This window comes from Balaenoptera physalus, assembly GCF_965194825.1.
Source record: "Balaenoptera physalus genome assembly, chromosome: 21".
NCBI lineage: Eukaryota > Metazoa > Chordata > Mammalia > Artiodactyla > Balaenopteridae > Balaenoptera > Balaenoptera physalus.
Genome location: NC_138902.1, coordinates 18,919,284 through 18,946,597, shown reverse-complemented (window position 1 = coordinate 18,946,597; position 27,314 = coordinate 18,919,284). Strand labels below are relative to the sequence as shown.

Sequence of the window (27,314 nt, the reverse complement as noted above, 5' to 3'; positions counted from 1 at the left end):
GTACTTTTTTTAATGGTAACTTCATCCATTATTTAATAAATGTTTAAAATCCACTTCCACCTTTCCTCAGTATCTACCTGGCTTCTTCTCTCCTCTCTCTCCTATTAAAATTTTGAGCCTGCATCCATGATAAAAAAGGATAATTAATTGAAGGTCAGTGGCATGAGATGTAAAAAAAGAAAAATGTGTCTTGCTTCTCAATATTTTCTCATGAAATCATAGTGATACAACCTGTATTGGGGAGGAAAGACATAAGTCAGCATATACATGGGCAAATAAACTTGTGTCCATGGAATGTCTGTGGAGGTATCAATGTTCATTCATTAGAACTGCTGCTCTCCCACGGGACCTCATAGCCTGTTCATAATGAGCCGTGTGCCCTCCTCTGGATGTTTTCCTCTTTTGGGCACATACAATTCTATAACCCTGAAATGCCCCGGTCAGCTTTGCGCTTTGCCTGACAAACATTTGTCCTGCAAGTTTCAGTGCAAATGTTGCCTCTTCTGTCAAGTTGTCCTGATTTGTTTATATTGAATTAGGCCCTGTGTTTCCTCATTACGACAGCACTAGGTGCATATTTACTTTATAACTTTCAAAACATTGTTCTTGAGTAACAATTTTTTAACATTTAATTTGGAAATAATTATACATCCACAGGAATTTGCAGAGATAGTGCAGAGCAGTCACCTGTACCCTTCATCCAGTTTCCCCCAGAGGTTATACCTTACAAAACTATAGGAAATTAACATTGGTACAATGTGTGTTTACAGTTCTATGCTGTTTTATGACATCTGTAGACTCATGAAACCACCACCCAGCCAAGTTACATAACTGTTCTATCACCACAATGATCTCCTTCATGTTACCCTTTTGTAGTCACACCCCCCCCCCCAATCCTGAACCCCTGGCAACTGCTCATTTCTTGCCCATCAGTATAATTTTTCATTTTGAAAACGTTATATAAATGGAATTATACAGTATGCAACCTTTGGAGAAAGGCATTTTTTTTTTTTTCACTCAGCGTAATGCCTTTGACATATCACTGATAGGTGAGAGATTGTGTCTGTCATTTTGGTTTTTATTTTCTGTTTGTTTCATCTTTTTGTTTCAGTTTTACTTGATTTTTTCCGGCATTCATGTAGGTTAATTGAACATTTTTTTACTCCATTTTGATTTATCTATAGTGTTTCTAAGTATATCCCATTGTATAACCTTTTTAGTGAAGACTCTAGGTATTACATTATATATGTACCCTGTCACAGTCTACCATGAACATTTTGCCAGTGTGAATGAAATCTTACCTCTCTTTACCCTCTCCCATTTATAATATAATTATCTAAAAAGTTTCCCCTGCATACATTGATAACCATATCAGAAATTGTTCTAATTTTGCCACAATCATGAAATATAATTTAGAAGACTAAAGACTAAAGGAAAGCAAATTATTCTAATTCATAGTTTTACTCTCTTGTTCTTCTTTCCTTCCTGATGTTCCAAGTTTTCTTCTTTTTTCATTTCCCTTCTGTTTACAGAACTTCCTTAAGCCATTATTTGAGGGTAGATCTGCTGACAACAAATTCTTTTAGCTTTCCTTCTCTTGAGAGTGTCTTGATTTCCCCTTTATCCCTCAAGGTTGTTTTCACTGGCTATAGAATTCTGGGTTGACAGTTCTTTTCTCTCATCACTTGAAAAATATTGTGCCACTTCCTCCTGCCTCCGTGTCTTCTGATAAGAAATCTTATTTGAACTGTCAAATGAACAGTTTTTCTCCTACAGGTGAGGTGTCATTTTTCTTTGGCTGTTTTCAAAATTTTCTTTGTCTTTATTGCTCAGAAGTTTGATTATGATTTGTTTTGGCATGTATTTCTTTGGGTTCATCCTGTATGGGGTTTTCTCAGCTTCTTGAATATGTATGTTTATGTCTCTTGCCAAACTTGGGAAATTTTTAGTCATTATTATTTATTTTAGTCCCACTCTTTCTCGGACATGAATGTTACATATTTATTATAGTCCCTTTGGCTGTGTTCTTTCTTTTTCCCCCCCTCCGTCTATTTTCTCTCTGTTATTCAGATTTGGTAATTTCTATTTTTCTATCTTCAAGTTTGCTGAAACATTTCTCTGTCTTCTCCATTTTGCTTTTGAGCCCATCAACTGAGTTTTTTATTTCAGCTTTGGTTTTCCTTTATATATTCAACTTTTTGCTGATTTTTTTTTCCAAATATGTTCATAAATGTTCGTTAAAGCATTTTTATCATAGTTGCTTTAAAAATCTTTGTCAGATAATTATAACATCTAGGTCATCTTGGTGTTGGTATCTATTGATTGTCTTTTCTCATTCAAGTTGAGACTTTCCTGGTTCTTGGTAAGGTGAGTGACTTTTGTTTGAATCCTAGACCTGTTGGACGTTATGTTATGATACTCTGGTTCTTATTTGAATCTTCTGTTTTAGCAGGCCTCCTCTGAAACCACACCAGCAAGAGAAGGTGGATGCCACCTGCTTAGTGCCCAGTGGGGTTGAAGTCCACATTCTCCACTTGGCCTCCACTGACATCATCATGGGGATAGGAGTGCCTAGTTACTACTCCCCAAGTGACCTCCACTGACAACATGGCAGGGAGAGTCCTTGTTACTGCTGATGGTAAAGTTTCAGCTCCCTGATTGTCCAACTCTGATACCACCCTGGTCAGGGGCAGCATGAGGGGTGACTTGCAGCAAGCAGTCAGGCAAGGTTGGGTGTCTAGGCTCCTCACTCAGCCTTGGCTGATGGGGGTGGGATGATGTTTGACTTGAGTAGAGGTTTCTGCGAGTTGTCTGTCTTACGAGGCTGCCCCTTTGCTGAGCCTTTGGCTAGAGGGACTAGGCTTTTCTTGCTGCTTTTATGTCTATGCTTGCTGGCATTCCTGGCATTCAGTCCAGGATACATGAGGCAAAAAGAAAACGCAGGGAACTCACTGCTATGTTGTTCCTTAGATCCTGAGGTCCATGGCCAATCTGCCTTCTTCTCTTCACCTTTCAGAGTCTTCTTATGCTTGTATATATATAATGTTCAGGGATTTTAGCTGTACTTAGTGGCAGGAATAGGGAAATGAACATCTACTCCATCTTTCCAGAAGTGGAAGTCTTAATTTCTTATTTTAATTATACTAACATCACCTAGATTTTGGATCCTTTGATGACAAAGTTTGTGTTTTGTTTTTGTCCCTAGGATGTACAGTCAAATGACTGTGTTTTAAAGTAACTTGAAAAAGTTACTTTATGCCACCAAAAGAACTATTCTATCTCACTTTTGATTATTAGGAGCTGCCTTTTAAATTTAATTTTGATTTATAATTATGTAAAATATTTAATGGATTCTCAATCAAGGGTATATCAAAAAGTCTAGCTTTGATATCTGTTGCCACCCTACTTCCTCCTCCTTAGGTGACCATTTTTCAAAAAGTATAAACTTTAGCCTCTATTTAAAAAAGATATAGGGCTTCCCTGGTGGTGCAGTGGTTAAGAATCTGCCTGCCAATGCAGGGGACACTGGTTTGAGCCCTGGTCTGGGAAGATCCCACATGCCGCGGAGCAACTAAGCCCGTGAGACACAGCTACTGAGCCTGCGCGTCTGGAGCCCGTGCTCCGCAACGGGAAAGGCCGCAACAGTGAGAGGCCTGCGCACCGCGATGAAGAGTGGCCCCTGCTCGCCACAGCTGGAGAGAGCCCTCGCACAGAAACGAAGACCAACACAGCCAAAAATAAATAAATAAATTAATTTAAAAAATAAAAAAAGTTTAAAAATATAAACAAATATCAATATATGTATTCATATAACCTCCTTCTTAATCAATTGCTTGCCTACTATATACGTTTTTCCTTACCTTGCCTTTTCACTTAATATTGATATATTGGCTATATTAAGATATAGAGATATTCCTCATCCTTTTCTCCAGCTGCAGAGTACTCTATTGAGTAGATGTAGTATTGTTTAAATTCAACCAGCACAATAAATATCCTTGTCCATATAATCTTTTTTTTTAATTTTAAAAAATATTTTGCCTGTATAGCTTTGGCCTAGATTACTCAGACAAAGGAAAATTCATATGTAAATCTGCTGGATATTGCCAACAAATACTCCATGGGTGTTATGACAATTTGTATTCCAAGCAGAAATGCAGTAAAGTGCCTATTAACCCAGAACCTCATCAAATGCATTGTTAAACATTTGGATTTTAGTCAATCTAATGGGTGAGATATTGTATCTCAATGTAGTTTTAATTTGTATATCTTTTAAACTGAGCCAGTTTAAGCTTTTTCTCTAAATATGACTAAGAGCCATTTCTATTTCTTTTTCAGTGAACTGTCTACACTCTACTTGCTTTTCCGTCAGGTTGTTGCCTTTTCTAAACTGTTTTTAATATCTTTTTACATATTAGTGTTATGCACCCATTTTATGTAAAATAAACTGCAAAGTTTTTCATAACAATATTTATTAAACATTTATTGTATCAGGGCTTTTTGTGTTACCAGTGACCAAGAAAACAGTAACACATACTTTAAAAAAAAATGTGGGAGCTGTATAACTGAAAAGTCCAAAAGTAAGACTGGCTTCAGACAAGACTCAATTCATGGGCTCACACAACAAGCAGCTGATGTCACCAAAGACTTTTCCTCCCCTTCTATTCTCTTTCATGCTCTTCTAATAATAGCAAAATGGCTGCAGTAGTTCCAGCCCTCACATCCTCACAGGGCCCCATCTAAGAGAAGTGTAAGTGCGCCTACTGGTATTTCCAAGAGGAAATGAAATTTCCTCCTACCAAATTCCAACAAATTTCTGGAAGATGTGGTACATATATATACAATGGAATATTACTCAGCCATAAAAAGGAATGAAATTGGGTCATTTGTAGAGACATGGATGAACCTAGAGACTGTCAGACAGAGTGAAGTAAGTCAGAAAGAGAAAAACAAATATCGTATATTAACACATACATGTGGAATCTGAAAAAATGGGTATGGAAGAATAGAGATATTAAGTAACTTGCCCAAGGCCTCCTAGCTTATAAGTAGAAGAGCTGATATTTGAATCCAGGTTCTCTGACTCCAATTAAACTGTATAAACAGGTGAAATTTCTTAGCACAAAGAAGCTGCTCAATATATGTTACTACCAATGAACCTAAATAATAATTATTCTACTTCATAGGGTGGTTGTAAAGTTCACATAAGATAAAGTCTGTAGAAATGCTTCATAAAAAGTAATTTGCTGTACAAATATAATATATTATAGTTCTTATTATGATGTCTCCTCCTTTCCTAAATCTCTCCAGACCTTGGGTTAACATCTTCTATGGGCATTCAGTCAGTCTCATTTTTTATTAGCGCTTCTATATTCCCAATTAACATAGCTTGTCTTTTGTAAACCCCTCCTCATGTTAAACCCTTTAGCATCTCCTTAATTCTTCCTTTCTGCTCATTTCTTCTCTTGCTGTCAACCTTTTCTCTGTGGGGCTCACATTCCCAGACTTCATGATAATGAGCACATCCTGACTACATCTGCTCTGGTCTCTTACTTTCCTAAGATAGTACATGGGAGTTTCAGACCTGGATTAATAGTTGCAGTAACATTTTATTATTATTTTTCCTTCTGGAAATGGTATAACTTTTCAGTGCTTCTAGAAGACCTCTATATAATTATAGGGTTTTAGTTTCCCTTTGTAGGTATGATTTTGAGTGGTTTTGCAATTTTCTTTAGCATGGTTACTAAGAAATGAGTTCAAAAAATATGTATTTAATACATATTTGATAAATATAATACACAAGATAAATGCTATACAAGATGCTGATAAAAGATTAGTTTTACATACTTCCCAGAACTATCAGTAGTGAGAGACTTCTAAGGTTGCTACCAAACTGTCAGTCCTTGTAACAGAAACTTGTCCTCCTGAATTGGTAACTCCCATGCATCTTCTTTCTTTTATTCATTTTGGAGACTCCAGACTCTAAAGAGATTGTGTGTGTGTGTGTGTGTGTGTGTGTGTGTGTGTGTGTGTGTGTGTGTATCTGAGAGAGAAGAGAGAGAGAGAGAGAGAGACCTGCAGGGCAGTATTACAAACACTTGAAGAATTCTAATGCTAAGAAAGCCATTGCAATCAAAAATCAAAATACTCAATATGAAATTCTCTTCATTGAACAATTTGATGAAAACTTTCAAATAAGTACATTGTGTTTAAGGAAATAAACCAAGGCATAACTGCCATCTTGAAAAGAACATAAAGTTTTGAAACAACGTAAACAGAAATGAAACAGAATCATGTGGATCAATTGATTTCAAGAATCAATTAGACAATTTGAACATCAAACTTACATTAATCCTTGAAGTTTTAAAACTGCAGTAGGTGGGATACATTCTAACTTGAAATCTGTAAAAGAGCTAATTAGTGAATTTGGAAATGGTACTGAGATGTTTACCCAGAATGCAGTCTAGAAAGTAAAAGAGAAAAAAATATTGAGAAGTTAAGAGACATGAAAGATAGATTGAGAAGCCTAATATCTAATGTTTAATAAACACTGCAGAAGCAGAGAAAGGAAGGAATGGTGGTAGGCTACGTTTGAGAATTAATTGCTAGGAATATTCCAGAATATTGATTAAAAACTGAATTTTTAGATCAAAAATTTACTTCAAGAATCAAGCAAGAAATCAAAATACAATAAAAATAAATCCACACTGTGGTCACGTAATGAAAATAAAGAATAAAGAGAAAATCATAAAAATTAGCAAAGGAAAGTTATTGATAGACTGATAGCAAACATCTCATCAACAATGAAGTCCAGAAGGCAGTAGAGTAGGATGTTCCAAGTGTGCATGAAAATAACTGTCAATCTAGAATATTACATTCAATCACATTATTCTTTAATATTTAGAGCAAAATCTTAGGTGAAGACTAAAAAACTTTATTTTGACATTCACTAAAAGAAGGTGTTTTAAAGATATAACAGTGATCTTTTTTCCTCTAACCCTATTATTCTACTTGAGAAACACTTCTTGGACCATGCTCTCTGCCACTATCTAGATCAGGCTTTATAAGAACTTCTGACCCTGGGAATTCCCTGGCAGTCCAGTGGTTAGGACTCAGCATTTTCACTGATGAGGGCATGGGTTCAATCCCTGGTTGGGGAACTAAGATCCCGCAAGCCTCACAATACAGCCAAAAAAACAAAACAAAACAAACAAACAAAAAACTTCATAACCTTTCTTCCTAGTTCAAATCTCTTCTTATTTCAGCTTATTCTACACCTGTCAGACAACTCTTTATAAAATACAGATTTGGTCATATTACTGCCTACCACCCTCCCCCCGAGACCTCACATAACTACCCTTTTTTTTTTTTCCAGAAGGATATAATCTGTGAAAAAACAAATTTCAACTGAGTAAATTTTGAAGATCTAATCAACTTTATACAATAATTCATGAATTGGTCAGCATCCCAGCTAGCAACTAGAAAGGCACTCTGAGGAGTTACAAAATGGAAGGTTTTTAAAGGCAAAAGGGCTGCGAGACAAGGAAGTCAAAAACAAAAGGAAGGATTATTTCAGGCAAGGTCACCTTCCTCTAAGGGAAGGGTGGAGGCCTGTCACCTGAAGATTACCTCATTAGTGTTGATCAGGAAATTCCAGGCCAATCGGTTTAAAATGTCAAGCCTGGAAGATACAGAAACTGTAATTAGGTTAGGTATTAAATCTTGGTTTGCTGATGTGGGGCTGAGCACAAGTGACTCTATTCGGGGCCTGTTGTTTCTTTTTTAAAACAAGTCAAAAGTTTTAAACCTGAATTTCAAAGTCTCTGCAGATCTTTCTAGCCTCGGTTCCCACTATTTATTTACTCACAGGATCAACTCAAAGGTCGATGTCAGCCCGGTCTTCTGATTTCAGACCCTAAATAGTGAGAAAACAAGTCATGTTGACTTTATTTTCTGACTTTCTGGAGAATTCACTCTAAGTGATTGCCTAAGCCCTTATATTTTACAGGAAGTCCTCCTGTTAGACACAAAATTATGAGAAATCACAGCAGAGATTTCTGATACGTATTATATTACTAAATGGGCCCAAAGCCCATGAAGAAAATTGGTCCTTCCAATAAATATTCTCCTTATATTACTGCACAGAGTTATTTTCCTGAGGTTTTATGGCAGGGAGTCTTTTATCTGATATTTTCAGAGTTATAGGGTGTTAAGATATTATTCTGCCATGTTGGCTGTATCCTATGCTGTTTTCAAGTTACCTTTTCTGTCTATCAACTTTTCTTATCTTTATGGCTCCTAATCTTTGTAACCAGTCTCCATCAACAAAATCAAGCTGCAGAAAATAAACTATAGATAAGGCTCCCTGACATGGTAATGGGATTTTCACTGCTTCCCTTGAATTTTCTATGTCAATAATTTTTGCTGCCAGAAATTTCCTTTTGATCCTCAAATCAGAAAATCCTTTCATGTGAATGGCAACTTACCACATTAAAATATTTTAAAAAGCAACTTGTTAGCAATTCATTTTTCCTTTGGATTTTATTGCCTTTCACATATCAGTCATTTTTTATCTTGCGATTACTCTTGGCACTTGTGTAGTTAAGGTGCATTATTTGCTCTATTTTTTGTGTCCTTATCAATAACTTATTTCAGTTAATTGTTTTGAGGGCTTATTAAGGTTCCTTCACCCCAGACCATCATGAACACACTATAAATTGAATCCAAAATGTATGCAGTATGGCACTTCTTGGTCCTCAACACCTTCAGTAGATCTTTTTCAAATTTTATTTTAAAATTTGAATAAACTCACTCTCACTTCTTATGTCACCTCTACTCCCTTCAGTGGCTAGGGATTGAGATAAGTGATGGAATTGCTGAGGCTCTGTGTTTACAAAAGTCTTATGAGGCGGTTCTAGTCTACTGAATTATATTGGAAGTTGCTTGCTGTAAAGGTACAGCCAAGGTACCATACCATGTACCTCTCCTCCAGTGTCCCAGTTCTCAGTTCTCCCTCGCAATCCAACAAGAAGTCTCTTGGTACATCTCAAATCCAATATGTCCCTCACTGAACTTTCTGTCCTCTTTCATTACACATCCACTCCACCTCATAACCTCTCTATTCTCACTATCACCCCCAATCCTGGCCTCCAGAATAAAAGCACTGAAACCCATCTTCAATCTAGTCATACTTACATTTCCAACCTTATTTACCATTCCCCTCTCCATAAACCACATACTCCAACCAAACCGAACCATTGGTTATTCTCTTATGACATCTATTTCTTAGTTCTATTCTCATGCTGCACCTTCAGGAAGTAACTCTTTTCTCTCTCCTCCATTGGTATATGTCCAAATCCTATCCATCCTTAAAAGCGGAGTTCAAATGGCTTGTGCAAAATATTGTGTCTTATAATCCTAGAAGTATCCTCTCTTCTCCAAACTCCTATGGCATTTTTTCTATATTTTTCTTTCATACATGCCACTTTCTTCTGTAACTCTGGGGGATTTATGAACATACCTTATTTTTCTTAGCAGACTGCAACTTCTTGAGGACTTGATCCATTTCCTTACAAAATCATCTTTTCTTACTCTATACAATGACTGACAAGTACTTTTCACAGAGAAAGGAGGCACTGTCATGCATTTTCTTAATTACTTCAGGTAATAACTCTATAAGCTCATATTATTTTTGGCCATTTTATAGGTAAGAAAATGTTTCATGGGAGAAGTAACTTGCCCCTTAGATGGGTTAAACAGATATTTAATGATATTGAGTAAATAACTGAGCAAATAGATCACTTCGTGTGAGGTTTAAAGGGATTTTATACTAAAGGAAAGATATGCTTCATCTGTCCAAAAAAGTTCACAAGCACAGCGGAGAAAGAGATCTGTTCTTGTTTTATTGTGTTTTTGTGAATTGCTTCCATGGGTAAGTGAAATTGCCATGCTTTCCTATCATTTGCTCCTGTGACGATACAAGTATCACAAAAACACTAAGTCAGTAAGGATAAAGAGAGGTGTAAATTTACATATGCAGCCAATTTCCCATAATGGTTAGACATCATCCCTCTCAGCAATAGTCTTTTGAGTAAGCACTTTTAGCCAGCTGCCAGTCTAGAAAAGAGGCAAACACTTTCTACTTTCTGGAAAAATGGATGAGTCTTCCAACTGTGACTTAGGTATTTTCCTGATGATTGCAGATGGGTGAAATGACTGATGGCTTGAATTCATCTTGATGAATGGGAAATTGATGTTCACCATCACACCAGGCTTTCTGAGTGTGGATGCCAAACAAACAGAGAAGTTTCCCCACTTTTACCTTTTAAAAAAGAGTTACCTACAAAGAGGGGAGAGGTGAGGGGAGCCATTACCTGGCAATGGGAAATGCTCCTAGATTCTTCATAGGTATCACATTAAGGAGTGTGGCTGAAAGGCTGGCACGTCCTGGTCCTTGGACTGGAGATTTGTCAAAGCTGGTTGAGATCTGTGATTTCCTCTAGTCCAATCTCATCATTTTACTATTGGACAAAGTGAAGCGACTCGCCCAAGGTTACAAGAAACACAGTGACCGAGGCTTCAATGTTGCCTCCAAGAGCAGAAAGTAGAGGAAAGTTGAAGAAGCTGCTATGTTAACTGTAAGAGAAGAAGATGAAAAATCAGTCAAGCTCAAACCCAGTGTCAGGGATCCTTACATCTCTTCTAGGAAAAGAGCATGACCTTTGCACTAAGAAATACAATAAATTTTCTGGTTCTGCCATTTACTGTATCCTTAAGCAAAGCAGTTTCCTCATTTGTGAAATGTGATTTTTACAGTTATTTCCTTTACAGGGTTGTATGGAGGATTACAAGAGATAAAGTATTGAGACAAGGTCTGGGAAGCAGTAAACCATCAATAAATGTTGGTTCTACCTTCGGTGAGTTTAAAGTTGAAATTCAAAAAAACAGAAAAAAACAAAATTAAGGAATTGAAAGAGAAAAAGAAAGCCAAGAAATGTCTTTTTCAATCAGTAGAGTCCTGTGAAGACAATCTGCATCATATTTCGTCTCTTGGACAAATAACAGAGGATATAAAGGAATTAATATAATATAATTTTTTATTAAGTGTTTAAGATGTATGGACAATCCAAACCTGGCCTTTTTCCCTTTGCCCAGAAAACATTCTAGCCACAATAGAACTTGGAGCATGATCAATCTAATATCTTCAATAGTTTCTGGTGTGTGCATACTTTCACATAACTTTGTCTGAAAGGCTCTCAGTGGAGTCTCTCACCACCTTCATCTAATGGGCAGCAGCTGCCTGGAAACAATCCTTCCATATTACTCACCTTATCAGACCACAATAAAACACCTCCCCTCATTCTACCCTGGGAAGACTATCTGTTCTTTTGCTATTTGTAATGTTGACAGTCCCTTTTAGGGTAGTTTTTCCTACACCAGATGGTTCTGGCTTTTTAGCGTTTTTCACTAACTAGCTAATTCCTCTCTGAGTTTATTTGAATTTCAGTTTGTTTCTTTATGCACAATTTTCTACTCTCTCCTGGAATCCTACTTGGCAGTGATAATGAGAAGCAGCTGTCTGGCCTGGGAAGTGACACAGAGACACTGGTGTCATCATCATGGTTCGAAGCTTGTCATACCCACCTAGATCAGCCCACTCCTCTTGTTGCTTTTGTAGTCAGATTTCTGATTCAAGCACCATATCAGTTTTTGTACTTTAAAGGAACCATTGTTTTTTTCTACTGTTCTCCCATTGGATACCCTTTATTGGATATGGGGAAAGGGGGGAGGCAAATGATGTGAGTTTGGTCTCTGTACCTTTGTAATTTTTAGAAAGCTCAGCCTTCCACCATATCTATTTACCTATCTATGCCTCGTTCTAACTCCTCAATTGCCAGAGTGATTATGATAAATCTCTGAGTCAATCTGATAAAGAAATATTTAATACTAAAAGAAAAAGAATGGAAGAAATAGCAAAGGTAATTACAAAAAGATCCCAATATTTGATGCCCTAGTGGCTTTAAAATGTAAGATAGTTATCTAGATATTTACTACTCAGTACTGGAATTTAAAGTAGAGATGATATTAATCAAAAGTATTGACTCATGGACCTTTTTGTCATCTTCTCTATATATTTGATATTGAAGTATAATAAAATGAAACCACTCAGTGGACTCAAAGTTATAAATCCTGGTCTCAAGTTCTGGATCTGGCCTATGTAACTATGTAACCTTGAATTATGCATACACACACACATATTTTATATGTATATATGTGTACTATATATATATGTATATATATAGCTTGAAAAAATGTACAGCAAAATTATAATTATAATAGATGTTTCAGAGACAAATTGGAATAATTTTTAAAATTCACATGTGAGAAATCACGAATAATGCAACAAAGGGAAAAGTAATTTTAAAAATTTAAATACTCTGGAAATAGTTGTACAGTTGTATGTATGTCAGAAACTAGCTATTCATCAAACGCAATTTCTCCTCTTCTTGGGCTCAAAGACAGACTGTACTTCCCAGTATCTCTTGCAGTTAGATCTGGCCATGTGATTAAGTTGGGGTCAATGGTATATGAGTGGAGGGGAGGCGCACCACTTCTAGGCTTGACCCATGAAAACGTCTGCCATGAATCCTTCATTCTCTTACCTCTTCCAGCAAGGACAGCCAACTTGGAAACCACATGTTGCCTGCCGATCTATGAAGCATCACTGCCCAGGAGAGGCTGCCTGCCAATTAGAACACCTGTTTAGAATGATACGGGCAAGAAATACACTTCTTACTGGGTTAAGCCTGAGATAGGGGGTTTATCAGTTAAAAACAGCGGCAGTGACAGATGGTAAACTCAAGGGGCAGGTTGCCAAGCTGCTGGAAGTGGCATTAGTCTGATATTAATTGGGAAGAGCCCAGAGCTGACAGTTAACTGTGAAAACAGGTCTATATGAGGCTCAGCCAATGACTGGTTGAAACATAATCTGGTCAAATCAGCAGTGCCAGCAGGGATAAATTTTGAGGTCCTTAGAGGAGACTTCTGCCAATCCAACAGGCCAGTAAAGATTCCTGAACCATAAACAAACAGTTCAGAGGGTTGTGATGATCCCTTTAAAAGAAAATGTTTGCTTCTGGGTATGTCCACCGTGGAAAATATTCCTGTGAATTCTACATTAGAATTTGAATACCTGGAAATATCAAGAATGGCAGGTCTCAGACTGTCTCCTTTAATTTAGACTCAAATTTTTATATTTCTGTGAAGGCTTAATTGACCATGGAACTAAAATCGTGCACAGCTACCGGTCAGCTTTTTTTTTTTTTTTTTTTACCCCATCAGACTTTTATTACAATAACAATTTTACAACATAACAGATATAGAAAGCAACCAACATCTCTCCATAAATATTTTCCAGTTCTCGTCTATATGCCTTTCAGTTTTACAAAGATATGGTTCTAGCATAGTGTAATTTTGCACTTACAAGTTTTTACTACACATTACAAGATAAGTACTTTCCCTGTCTTCCCTTTTAACAGCTGCTTAATGTTTCATGGTTTGTATCTGTGAACTCATTAATGATTCACCCACTGTTGAATGTCTGAGCTACTTTTCTGGCTTAATAATTACAGATAACTGTGAAGTGAAAATATTCATAAATATGAAGTCATCCTTTTTTAAGCAGATTTTCCTTGGATAATCTGGAAATCTTGGATTTCCTTGGATAATCCAAGAATGGAATAGAATAAATGTGTTAAGAGATCTTGAGACACAGTACCAAACTGTTTTCCAAAAGGGTAGTACCTATTCATCCAGGCACAGGCAAAGGATTAGATTTCTGAATGACACGTCAAGATCTCTAAATTAGGACCTGGCAATCTCTATTTTTCATCAGGGTTTTTTTTTGACATTTTAAAACCACGCTATGCCATTAGAAACAGTGGCTATCCTTGGGCGAGGAAATGACTGGAAGAGGAAGCAAGCAAGGTTCTGTGGCCCTGCTTATGTTCTATTTCTTGATTTGGAAACCGATTAGTCAGATGTGTTCAGTTTGTGAAGACTAGGAGAGCAGGACCCTTCAGATTGGAGCACTTTTCTCTATGTACGTCATACATCAATAACTGTCCAAGAAATATGCCACAGGAATTTCATGAGAATGTCTGTCACATTGCAGAAAGACACATGAACGCTCTGGAACATTTTGCCAGGCACCGCTTTGGATTGGATTGGAATTATCTATATACGTCATATGTTTTGCTACGTACCATCAAGGATGTTCCAAAGCACCAAGTCCTGCAGGTGTTAGGAAATTGCCCCAAGTCCCAGATGACCAAACATTCTTTGTTTCCTAAACTTTGGCAGCAGTCTGATGGAGGCACCATTAGGAAAACCAGATCTGTCAACCTGGAGCTTACTGTTTCTCAAATTAAACTTTGGGGAACTTACCTGGTGACAAGGCCCAGGAAGGTTAGATAACTGTTCTGAGACCTGCAGCTAACTAGTGGTGGAGCTAGAACTAAACCCAGGCCTCCAGTTTCCCAGAATGGGTTTTTTTCCCAACCTTCTCCCCAGCCTGAGACCAGTGTCAGACAAATAGTTGTTGACTGAAGTTCTTCAGTGAACTCCAGCGGGGCCTGGTTTAAGCTCTCAGCCAGTCAGCCTTCTTATTGACAGTCAAAAAATTGAGAAAAATCCCAGACAAAAATTAGAAAAATAAACAGTTTCTGAGTTTAACTAGAATTCACATGCCAGCTAGTGGTCATAAGTCTAAACAGGAACCTAAGATTAGAAAACATTCCTTCTCCAAAATAAACTCTTCTAGGTCTGGTTCTCTGTGTTGCAAGGCTGTTACATGTTATTTCATATTTTCCACCTCATTAATTCCAAATGTGAGGCCCACAGAAATTTTATTCATTAAATTCCCAGGAATTTGTTTTACAACGAATTCAACAACTGAGGGTGTAGCCCTTTCCCTTCTCATTGTCTGAGCTCTTATATGTTTTAATAACTCACGCATCGTTCCCCATACTGGTTATTAGAGATTCAGCTATTCAGCAGGGGCAAACTCATTAAAAATTAAAGCTAAACCCAGGGGAAAGACTAGGAGCACAGCTGGTGCTTCCAGTGTGGCTGTCTGGTTACCCCACAGACCCTGCTCTCTGACGTTGCTCAAACATCACACTATCGCAGAGGTGCAAAGTAACAGCACTGAAAGGCAATTAATAACATCCATGAAGACTGAGGCATATCAAAGATTCAATTGGTATTATAACTAATAACATCCAAATCTGATTTATTTGATCAAAAATTTGTCCAAGTGGAAGATGCCAGATTATTCTAAGCACAGCTTAGTATTATTACTGCCATACATGTTCTGCCCACAACTCCAGTGAGGGCCTGGACAATGACACCTGTCCTGACGTTGGGCATCCCTCCATCCCCCTCAGTACACACACAGCCCATGCATCTTTTAGAGGTCATTGGACTTCCCTAAGGTTAAACGTGGGGCATATATTCTTTAGTGCTTTTATGTTTTCTAAATAGATTACTATGCATCTATACCAAAGAATTATTCCATTTCAGTCTCTAAGAATCACTTTAGTAATATTGTCCCAAACTGGAAAATGACTTTTCTCCATCAAGGTACAGAGGCAACTCACTTTTGACTCAAAAGATTACAATAGGTCCAACCTTTACACTGAACAAATTCTGGATAACTAATAACTTTTACTTTTTGATAGTGATAATGCTTTTTACATAGCACCCTTAAAAGAAAAAATTTTAGACAGTGTGTGTCATAAGCATACAAAAATATTTCGTCTCGCTTTTTTAACTCAAAATATACTTGCTATAAAATCGGGTCTCCAATCAGTAGATTTTATATACACAATGTTAATCCCTAAAATGATTGTCTCATACATTTAACAAATCATTCTCTCTTGCCAATATCTCTCTTTGTGATTCAAGTCTTCTGAAAAGTTCAGGTTAGAATAAAGATATCTCACTGAATTATATGATTAAGTGATGAAAATCTTATATCTAAATCAAATAATGCCTTGCATTTACAGAGCTGACCTAGAGAACCTGTCACTTAACATTAGTTCCTCACAGATTTAAAATTCCTGTTGCCATAGCAGACATATTTATATGAGCAAGGAATTGCTTTCCTTTAAAACTCTTAGATGTAAGAGTTCTTCATTTTGTTAGATACAAATTGTTTTAAATTCATGTATGATAAAAGACAACTGTGTTTTGAGTTTTATCATCCACCCAAATATTTTCTTATTACTATGGTTTAATGTTAACACAGCATATATTTTTCTACATGTGTTCTGCTTCTGATTGGGATAGAGAAAGTTATGCAAGACTTTCACCAATTGCTTCCACCACATACTTCCCTTTGCAGGTCCCTGTTTATCTACAATCTGGAATTCAGGTTGAGGTCCACCAAAAAGAAATTTTGCTGGTCTGTATGAAATGGGATTGCAACGCGTTCTCTTGCCAAATCTGATTTCACAAATGAGCAAAATGAGAAGCAGGTTCTTTCCACTATGGCACGGTCTATTATTCTTAGACCTGGATCCTGACTTCAGCATCGGCATTGTTCTTTTATTACTGAGTATTGTCTGCCTACTCCCTCTCGTTTTGAGTCCCTTGTCTTAGTATGGTTCGTTCAACTTCTAGCACGGAGGCCAAGATAATCAATCAAGACAAAAGTCAGTAAGTATTTGTGCTTTTAAGACCTGAGGACCCCTGACTCAGATGCAGTGCCCTCTGGGTATTTCCTCACCAAATCCTGGTCACTTCTATTAGTAATATCAGCAAGCGCCTTGGAGCATTACCAGTCACCGTGCACTGGAGCAGACCTGGTGTTCTCCATTCAATTCCTCCTGATGCAATGCCTTGAAGTCTATTCTCATACTCGAGGGACATGATCATTATTAGTCTTTTGATAGAAGCATATTTCATCTTTTCAATAAACAGAGTAGCCTTGTTTTGCCAAATGAAAATAGGAAACTGACATCATGAGAGTAGAGATGTTTAAAGTTGAACATCCCTTAAAATGATCCCCAATATGATAGGGGGTGTGGAATCTTTTTAATTCAAATCAAAATCTATTCGTTCGAGTCTACAGTGCATGAGGATGGGCTCTGTGACACGTACGTGGATAAATAATTATCCTCAAAGGTATATGATCTGACAGAAGGTGCTTCCCTCAGGCCCCATGAAAATGCTATCGTTGACTGAAATGGAGTTTTAGATAAGTTTTAAAAATTATGTCATTATGCGCCTGAATTAGTTTTCTATTGATGTGTAACAGATTATCACACAGTTAGCAGCTTAAAACAAGACCATTTATTAAGTCATAGTTCTGAAGGTCAAAAGTCAAGGCACAGTAAGACGGGGCTTTCTGCCTAGGATTTTATGAAGTTGAAATCAAGACGTTGACTATGCTCTCATCTGGAACTATGGGTGCTCTTCAAGCTCATTCACATTGTTGGCAGAGTACAGTTCTTTGTGGTTGTAGGACTGAAGTCCTTATTTCTTTGCTGGCTATCAGCTGGGGCCCACTCTTAGCTCTTGGAGACTGCCCACAATTTTACAATAAACAATGGAGATATTCAGAGCTAGCAATGGAGAATCCCCCTGGTGTCAAATTTCTCTCATTCTTTGAATCTCTTCTGCTAGCAAGAACCCCAACCTTTTTAAGGGCTCACCTGATTACCTGTCAGGTAATAACCTGTCAGGCCCATAAAGGATAATCTCCTATTTTCAGGTCAACAATTATGGGACCTCAATTAATCTGCACTTTTGCAGCAGCACTCAGAGTTGTGTTTGATTGAGTAACTGGGAAAATCGTGTGTATACCAGGAATCTTGGAGGCTATCTTACAATTCTGCCTATGACAGTGCCAGAATACAAGTGTGTTAAATCATTTTTTACCAGGGGAGGTTGTTTAATCCAAATATTTTCTATCCTACCTTCTTGCATACTTATTTATGGAATTAGATTTTTATTGCTGCCATTATAAATTCCCCCCAACTGATAACTCAAACTTTACAAATATATTATCTTACAGTTCTATAGGTCAGAAGTCTGACACAGGTCTTTCTTACTGGGATAAAATTGAGATATCAACAGGGCTGTATTCCTTTCCAGAGGCCTTTTCCAGCTTCTAGAGGCTGCCACATTCTATAGCTCATGGTTCCCTTCCCCCACCTTCTAAGTTAACAATGGTCCTTCTCATGCTACCATCTCTCTGGTTGTCTTGCACCAGGGAAACGTTCTCTACTTTTAAGGACTCAGGTGATCGATCAGGTTAAGGCCACCTAAATAATCCAAAATAACTTCTCCATCTCTAGATTCTTCTCCTAATCACATCTGTAAAGTCCTTTTTGCCATGTAAAGTCACATTCACAGATTCCAAGGATCAGGGCATGAACTTTTTTGGAGGCCATGATTCTACCTACCTATCTTTCAGAATAGAGGCCTGGGGACCTCTCAGCCCATTTCATTTTTTCTTTTATTTAAACCATATCTTCAAAGACCAAAGAACCATGGCTTAGAAAGCATGTGATACACATATCTAATGGACAGTATCTCCTGGAATAGTGGATATTGAGCATTATATAATGACATGCTTCACAATTGATACAGCACGATAATCCAGCCAAAGATAAGAAAATTTGTCAAAAGATACAAACTTCTGATTATAAGATGAATAAGTTCTGGGGAGCTAATATTCAGCATGATGATTATAGTTAATTATATTGCGTTATATACTTGAAAGTTCCTGAGAGACTATATCTCAAATGTTCTTACTGCAAAAAAGAAATAGTAATTATGTAATGTAATGGAAATGTTAGCTAACGCTATGGTGGTGATCATTATTGCAATATATAAGTGTATCGAATTAACTGATTGTATACCTTCAACTTACACAATGTTACATGTAAATTATGTCTCAATGAAGCTGGAAAAAAAAGAGAAGTTGTGCTTAAGAGGAAGAAAATAAAATTCAATAATACATGCAATTGAAATTTTGAGCTCCAGTTTTTCCTGAAGTGTGCTCCATGGGAATTAAATTTCTATGGCATTAATAGTTGTTTTACAAGGAGCCATGTGCATACCATGAACATATGTTTGGGAAATGTCGAGTTAAACAAGTTAAACTGATTTCCTCTCCAAGTCCTTAATGTGCTAATGTGCATTGTGAATCTATAAGAGAGTAACATGTGCTCTTATTGGGTCAAAAAAATTGCTTTTAAAGGGTAGATCAGATTGGGAACTGGAGGTGTCTATTTATTTTGCTGCACTTCCTTCTGTTATTGTTTTCAATTGACACTTCCTTCCTTGTTTCTCTTCTTTTTTTTCTTCCCTTCCTTCCTTATTTGTTTCTTATCCTCCTTTCTTATTTCCCACCTTCATTCCTTCCCTTATTTTTTTAAAAAATGTATTTATTTTATTTATTTATTTTTGGCTGCATTTGGTCTTCATTGCTGTGCACAGGCTTTCTCTAGTTGCGATGAGTGGGGACTACTCTTCGTTGTGGTGCGCGGGCTTCTCATTGCGGTAGCTTCTCTTGTTGTGGAGCACAGGCTCTAGGTGCACGGGCTTCAGTACTTGTGGCACATGGGCTCCGTAGTTGTGGCTCGCAGGCTCTAGAGCACAGGCTCAGTAGTTGTGGCGCACGGGCTTAGTTGCTCCGCGGCACGTGGGATCTTCCTGGACCAGGGCTTAAACCCATGTCCCCTGCATTGGCAGGTGGATTCTTAACCACTGTGCCACCAGGGAAGCCCCTTCCCTTATTTTTTAACCTAGAGTCATCCCCTAATATAAATGAGACTTAAAAATGCATGCAGTTGCAAAAAGGCTTGGTCTGGTTAAAATCAGAAATACAAAGAACTGTTGTTAAGAAAGAAAATGGGAGGAAAAGTTACGGAGAGGATGATGCTTATTGAATCTTGACATTTTGATTGTGTTTCCCTGATTTATTGGACACAATAAGACTAAACATTTCCTGAACAAAGGATTAAGGATTTATTTCTTTTGCTTTATCTCCTTTTCCTTTTAACTTCATAATCTTTCCAAGTTTGTCATCCATTCAGTCCCAGTTACTCTTCAGAGGGGCCTTAACAACCCAAATAAATTTACCACTAAGCTATAATAAAAGTTCCTTTATATACTATCACCAGGCAAGGAGTGATTCTGATTTATTGAATATTCTAGATAGCTTAATCCAAACCATAACACTAACATTTGCTTTTCAGTTTAATCGTTTTTGGCACACTATAAAATTTATAACACAATTCCTTCATTACTAAGAAGAATATGTTAACTATTTCTAATGATATCATTTTGAAAAAAATATCATAATATGATGAAAATCAAATATATGTTTATGGGATGTGGACAAGTGTAAGGCTACTTGACACTATGCTAAATGGCTCCAAAATATTGTTTTCCCATTTGGTTCAAGTGTCTCCTTCCTCATCCCATTTTCTGCTCTGTCACACTGTCTGCTTTTGAGACTATCCACTCTGCTTTGATCACTCTTTTTTTTTTTTAACATCTTTATTGGAGTATAATTGCTTTACAATGTTGTGTTCGTTTCTGCTGTATAACAAAGTGAATTAGCTGTATGTATACATATATCCCCATATCCCTTCCCTCTTGTGTCTCCCTCCCACCCTCCCTATCCCACCCCTCTAGGTGAGCACAAAGCACCAAGCTGACCTCCCTGTGCTATGCAGCTGCTTCCCACTAGCTATCTATTTTACGTTTGGTAGTGTATATATGTCCATGCCACTCTCTCACTTCATCCCAGCTTACCCTTCCCCCTCCCCTTATCCTCAAGTCCATTCTCTACATCTGCGTCTTTATCCTGTCCTGCCCCTAGATTCTTCAGAACCATTTTTTTTTTTTTTTTAGATTCCATATATATGTGTTAGCATACGGTATTTGTTTTTCTTTTTCTGACTTACTTCACTGTGTATGACAGACTCTAGGTCCCTCCACTTCACTACAAATAACTCAATTTCATTTCTTTTTATGGCTCAGTAATATTCCATTGTATATATGTGCCACATCTTCTTTATCCATTCATCTGTCGATGGACACTTAGGTTGCTTCCATGTCCTGGCTATTGTAAATAGTGCTGCAATGAACATTGTGGTACATGACTCTCTTTGAATTATGGTTTTCCTCAGGGTATATGCCCAGTAGTGGGATTGCTGGGTCATATGGTAGTTCTATTTTTAGTTTTTTAAGGCACCTCTATACTGTTCTCCATAGTGGCTGTAATCAATTTACATTCCCACCAACAGTGCAAGAGGGTCCCTTTTCTCCACACCCTCTCCAGCATTTATTGTTTGTAGATTTTTTGATGATGGCCACTCTGACCGCTGTGAGGTGATACCTCATTGTAGTTTTGATTTGTGTTTCTCTAATGATTAGTGATGTTGAGCATCCTTTCATGTGTTTGTTGGCAATCTGTATATCTTTTTTGGAGAAATGTCTGTTTAGGTCTTCTGCCCATTTTTGGATTGGATTGTTCGGTTTTTGATATTGAGCTGCGTGAGCTGCTTGTATATTTTGGAGATTAATCGTTTGTCAGTTGCTTCGTTTGCAAATATATTTTCCCATTCTGAGGGTTGTCTTTTCGTCTTGTTTATGGTTCCCTTTTCTGTGCAAAAGCTTTTAAGTTTCATTAGGTCCCATTTGTTTATTTTTGTTTTTATTTCCATTTCTCTAGGAGGTGGGTCAAAAAGGATCTTGCTGTGATTAATGTCAAAGAGTGTTCTTCCTATGTTTTCCTCTAAGAGTTTTATAGTGTCTGGCCTTACATTTAGGTCTTTAATCCATTTTTAGTTTATTTTTGTGTATGGTGTTAGGAAGTGTTCTAATTTCATTCTTTTCCATGTAGCTGTCCAGTTTTCCCAGCACCACTTATTGAAGAGGCTGTCTTTTCTCCCTTGTATATTCTTGCCTCCTTTATCAAAGATAAGGTGACCATATGTGTGTGGGTTTATCTCTGGGCTTTCTATCCTGTTCCATTTGATCACTCTTATTTGATCAGTCTTATTTTAAATATCTTCCAGGTCTATTTATTAACTAGAATTTTCCCCTTTTCCTATCCACAGATTTAACTCTTCGGTGGTCTAATAAAAATCCTATTTTCCATTCTAATATTCTTTTAATCTGCTGTCATATCTTCCTCTTCTTTTCACAGCTTATTAGCTGGGAAGTATTACATGTTTTACATATTTTGACTCATGTAACCCGCACAATAATCCTGTGGTGAAGACTTTATCATTTTACTCAGTGGAGTACTTCAACTCATATAGCTTAATGACAAGTGGTGCTGGAATTCAAATGTACATATATCTGAGCCAATATATAGTCTCTTAAGTGATACCAGTGTCTTTCTAATTGTCAAATCCACAGCTATTTCTTCATCATTATCCTTCAGGAGCAGTTTGAATTGTTGATCACACTCTTTTTGAAGCAATATTCTCTTGTTTCATGATACAATATAATGTTCTATTTCCATAAAACTAAATAGCTAGATATCCCAACAAAGTAACAACAAAAAAAAAAATAAATAAAGGACTAAGTCTAAAAATGTCTATGAAGAAAATAATAACACAATATTAAAACTCCTAAAAGAAGATCCAAATAAATGAATAGCTATGTAACTTTCATGAACTGGATGATTTTGTGTCAAAAAGATGTCACTTCTTCAAATTAATCTGTAAACTCTGTTAAGTTTGGACCAAAGCTCCAACAGATTTTTGTGTGTGTGGTAAACTAGAGAAATCTACTAAGGTTCGTATGGAAGAGCAAAGAACCAAGAAGAGTCAAGCTGATTTTGAGGCAGAATGTGATAAGGAGACTTTTCCTATCAGCTAGGACCACTTTAAATATTCAGTAATTAGCACTGTGAGGCAAGTATAGGCAAACCGGCTAATGGATTAGAATAAAGAACCCAGAAACAGACCCATGTATTGCCCACCAGGCAGAGGTGGGCAGTACAAATCAAAGGGGGAAAAAAAGACTGCTCAAAAAGCAGGTTGGAAAATTTGATTATCCATATAGGAAAAAATATAGATATGTATATATATTAGATTTCTACCTCACACCATATACAAAAATCAATTCTAAGTCGATTCAACTCTTAAATGTGAAGATGAAACTTTAAGAATTTCAGAAGAATATATATGAGAATATAGTTGTAATGTTGGAGAGGGAAAGTTTTCACCGATAAGACACACAAAAAAGACCAATTAAAAGGAAAAAAATGGAGGATTAACCATATTAAAATTTAAGTCTTATGAAGAATGATAAAGTGAAGAAAGAAGAGAACGGGATCCAGAATAGCCCTTGTATACCCTGCTTATGGACATCTGCGAATTAAGAATTTTCTTGTGAAATAGAGATGGATATTATCACTGGGTCATAATATTTTGGATGATCTTTATTTTCTAATTTATAATATTTTTAATGGTAGTAATGGTGATATGTATATGTACATGTACATGTATGTGTTTCATACTGAGTATGTATAATATTCATAATAAGATGAAGCAAATAAACCATTTGTATAATATTTAATTGTTTGAAAGAATAATATTTGTGGAGAATTATATCAAGTTACTTAGTCTATTCTTCCCTCTAGTAGTCTGATAAGTACTCTTGAATTAGACAGATGAAAAGCCCCTTAAACTATATTTTAATGGACCCCTGCAGAGGTACTCTGTGCTTCGCTGGAATTCTTACCATATTTGTCAAAACATGTTATAAAAAATAGCTCCATAAAGTTCAATAAACAGGTGGGATTGTTTCAAGGCAAATAACAAAAGTCCTTATGCAATCTGGTTTAAGAAAAAGAATTCACTGGCTCTTTTGCTGAAATGTTTGGAATAACTCTGGATTGAGTAAGAGTCTTCCTGCATTGAGGAGACAGAAGTGGGCGTCTGAGGAGGGTAAGGCATCTAGAGTTCACGTGGCAAAGTACCAGAAAGCAGAGGGCTGCAGAGACAGAGATTTGGAGAGTAACAGAGGGCTTTCCTCAAGTCCTCAGCTGAACACTCATCAACACAAACTATGAGGAAACTACTTAAGTTCAAGGAAAGAGCCACTCTAATGGAGCAGAATAATCCCTAGTACCTACATATTGTACTTTGTGTAAATTTTACTGCAAAGTATACAGAAAGTACACATGACTAAACAAATGATGCATAGGGAACATTCTCTTTTGACCTCTAACAAATTAGTATGAAGTTATTGTGTCAATATTTATCAAAGGCTAATCAAACTTGAATATTAGTCATTACTGGTAATGTCCTTAAATGTCTACAATCATAGACATGTATTGCTTTCACCAAGTAAATCTAATAAGAAAGTGTATTTCGGTGATTTCCATAATTTATGAAGCATTCTTACAAATCGATTGAGGAATAAACCAAAAAATTAATAGAAATAGGAGCAAAACATGCATTTTATAGAAAAAAGATAGTTTAAAATTTTTTGAAGTTTTTCAGTTTTATTTGAAATCAATAGAATACAAAGTAAAACAACATTTTATTTTCACCTAGAAGATTAATGAAGATCAGTTTTACCATGTTGATGAAGACTCACTGTTTTTCATTTTTGATAGAAGTATAATTAGCAAAAATTTCTTTGGAGGGTAATTTGACATGATCAGAATTAAATATGCAGATACCCTTTAGCTGAGCGATTCCACTTCTAAAAATGTATCTAACAAGTATATTTGAACATTACCAAAGACGTATATACAGGCATACTCACTGCAGCATAACAATAGCAAAGATCTCAAAAAACTCTAATTGTCTGTCAATAGGGGACTGGTTAAATAAATAACATTACGCCTACATAAAAGAATAGTATACAGCAGTTAGAAAGAATAAAGTAGATATATTTACATGTTTCTATGAAGGTATCACTAAGATATTCTATTTAGTAATACATATGTGTATATTACAGAACATATATAGTGGAATCGTAAGTATTCAATAGAAGTACTCTCATTATGTAAATACATATGTATATACGTGAACAATTGAAATTTTTTACTAAAGACACAGAGAAACTGTTGACGACAGTCACCTTCCTGAGTCTAGGTTGAAAGGGAGACTCAATTACTGTGTACATTTTAGTATTGTTTGACTTTTCATTATGTGCTGCAGTATTTTAATAATAATGACACTAATGATAAGTTACCTTCACTAATAAGATTTTTTGTATCCTTAAAACGACCAAAACAGAGGGCGGAGGGATACCTAAATTCACACACACAGCTCTCAAAAAGAGGGTCCAATTCAAAGGAAACTGGTCGTGTTTTATGTATTTTAGTTTTTTTTAAATTTAAACAATGATTGCTCTAAAACATTCTCTGCTCAGCAGCCTCAAAGTGCTGAAGTCCTAACATATAGTTTTTTCTTTTAATCTTAGAAAAAGTATAATATGAGATACTGTCTGAGAGTCTATGGATGCTATAATGTGACAGAGTTTAATAATTTTTACAATATTTCCTTTCCTAGTCTCCTTCTGTAGTTCTTTGGAAAACTGACAGCAATTATTAGTCCTTTGCCAAAAATATCAATGAATTCAAGCCACTTCTGTTGTGTAGTCCAACAGTTTATATTCCAGATTTCCTTATATTCTAAACTACGCCAGATTTTTATCTACTTAGTAGGCTCAAAAGACACAAATTTGCTAATCTAAGTTGTGATGATATACATAATAATTCCTAAAACAAATTATATTTTCTGCATTGAACTTTTCTGATTGAACTTTTTGAAATCACCTTTTCAAACCACACTATATTCATAGATTGCAACCAATTCTATTTCCTTAGCATACAATTCCATCTAAAGTGACTCTACCTGAAAGTGAGAATTGTATGTGTGGTTCTTTGATAAGAAATATTAATCTTTCTGAGAAGAATTCAGTTCTCCTTCCTGGCAATAAAATACCACTTACAATGCCTTTAATTTGAAATCTGTTAGCTAAAAACATGTTTGTTGTCAGCTAACATTTTCTCAAAAAGAAGACAGTCCCTTATTTAATTACTTGGAAATTGGTTATTCAGAAGCATTCTAACTGGAATTTTAATAGCAGTTAACTGACAACTCACCCAAGAAAAACAAATCCAATTTTAGTAATAATTATCCAAAAATAAAAAAACATTGAAAACAGGTTTTGAGTTCAACATACACCCTGAGATTCATCTTTTTTTAGGTGTCCTGATTAACTTAGGTGGAAGAAATATTGATCAACGGCAGGTAACCAGAGGAAGAAAAGAGGTATAGATTGATGGTCAGATGAACTTGAACTGGGGCTTGAATCCCAGCTCTGATACATACTAATAATTTGACCTTGGGCTATAATCTGTAAAATTGTATTAGTAATAATAATATATTTTTCTACAAGACTGTTGGGGAGATGCTATAATATGTGGGCTTAGTTCACAGTCAGGACTCAACCATAGCTATCTATTATTATTGATAAGAATAAAGAAGCTATTTTAGTTTGTACGAAAAAACACAAATATATGGCCTTTGGTAATAGTAATTTATTGTGAAAGAAAACAGAAAAATCATCTTGGCAACTGTATAGTCACTCTGCACTGTGGTTTCCTTAAGACTGGAATATATATCAGGCTTCGTGTTAAACCAAAATAATAGCTCAGTCTTTTGAGACACAACCTGAGTTCTAGGTGCCCTCTTTTGTTGGTTTTTTTTTTTTTTTTTTTTGGGCATTTATGCTCTCCGAGAAGATCTGAGTGGCTCAATTAGTTACTATCCAATACGGAGCAAGATATTGGGTTAAAGTTCTTGCCAAGCAACACCTTTATTTTCCACCTAAGCATGAACATTGATCCCTGGCCCCATCAGTCAAAACCAGAGGATGAGGGATATGGTCACTGATTGATCATTGCACACGCTATGCCATGGCAACTTCAATCAGATAGAAGGGGAGAGTGCAATTTTCCCCAGAAGAAGGCTGTGGACATGGCCAGAACATAAACCTTCATGGAAATATCTCTAGTACAAAGGTCCAGCTGGAAAATTTACAAACGTAATTACACAGTATCTAGGAATTGACTATAATCAGATCACTTGGGTCCCCCTTCCTGTACAGTGGCCTAAAACTCTCTCTAGGAAGCAAGCTGGAGCAACCATAGGGCTCAGCTTCTCAGTTTACCCTCTCTTAGGGACCAGTGCCTTGTGCTGCCTGAGGTCCAGTTTCTGAATATCATTGTTTTCTTATATACGGCCTTTTTTTTTTTTTTT

At 36.5% G+C, this 27,314-nt stretch overlaps 1 protein-coding gene across 1 annotated transcript in view; it reads right to left on the bottom strand.

Moving 5' to 3' along the window:
- Nucleotides 1-6,344: 6,344 nt before the first annotated feature.
- FUT10 (fucosyltransferase 10) overlaps nt 6,345-27,314 on the bottom strand; it is a 259,413-nt gene continuing 238,443 nt past the window's right edge. The window contains exon 8 of the transcript XR_014258323.1: nt 6,345-12,739. The gene's annotated coding sequence lies outside the window, so the exon portion shown is untranslated. The remainder of the gene's footprint in view (nt 12,740-27,314) is intronic.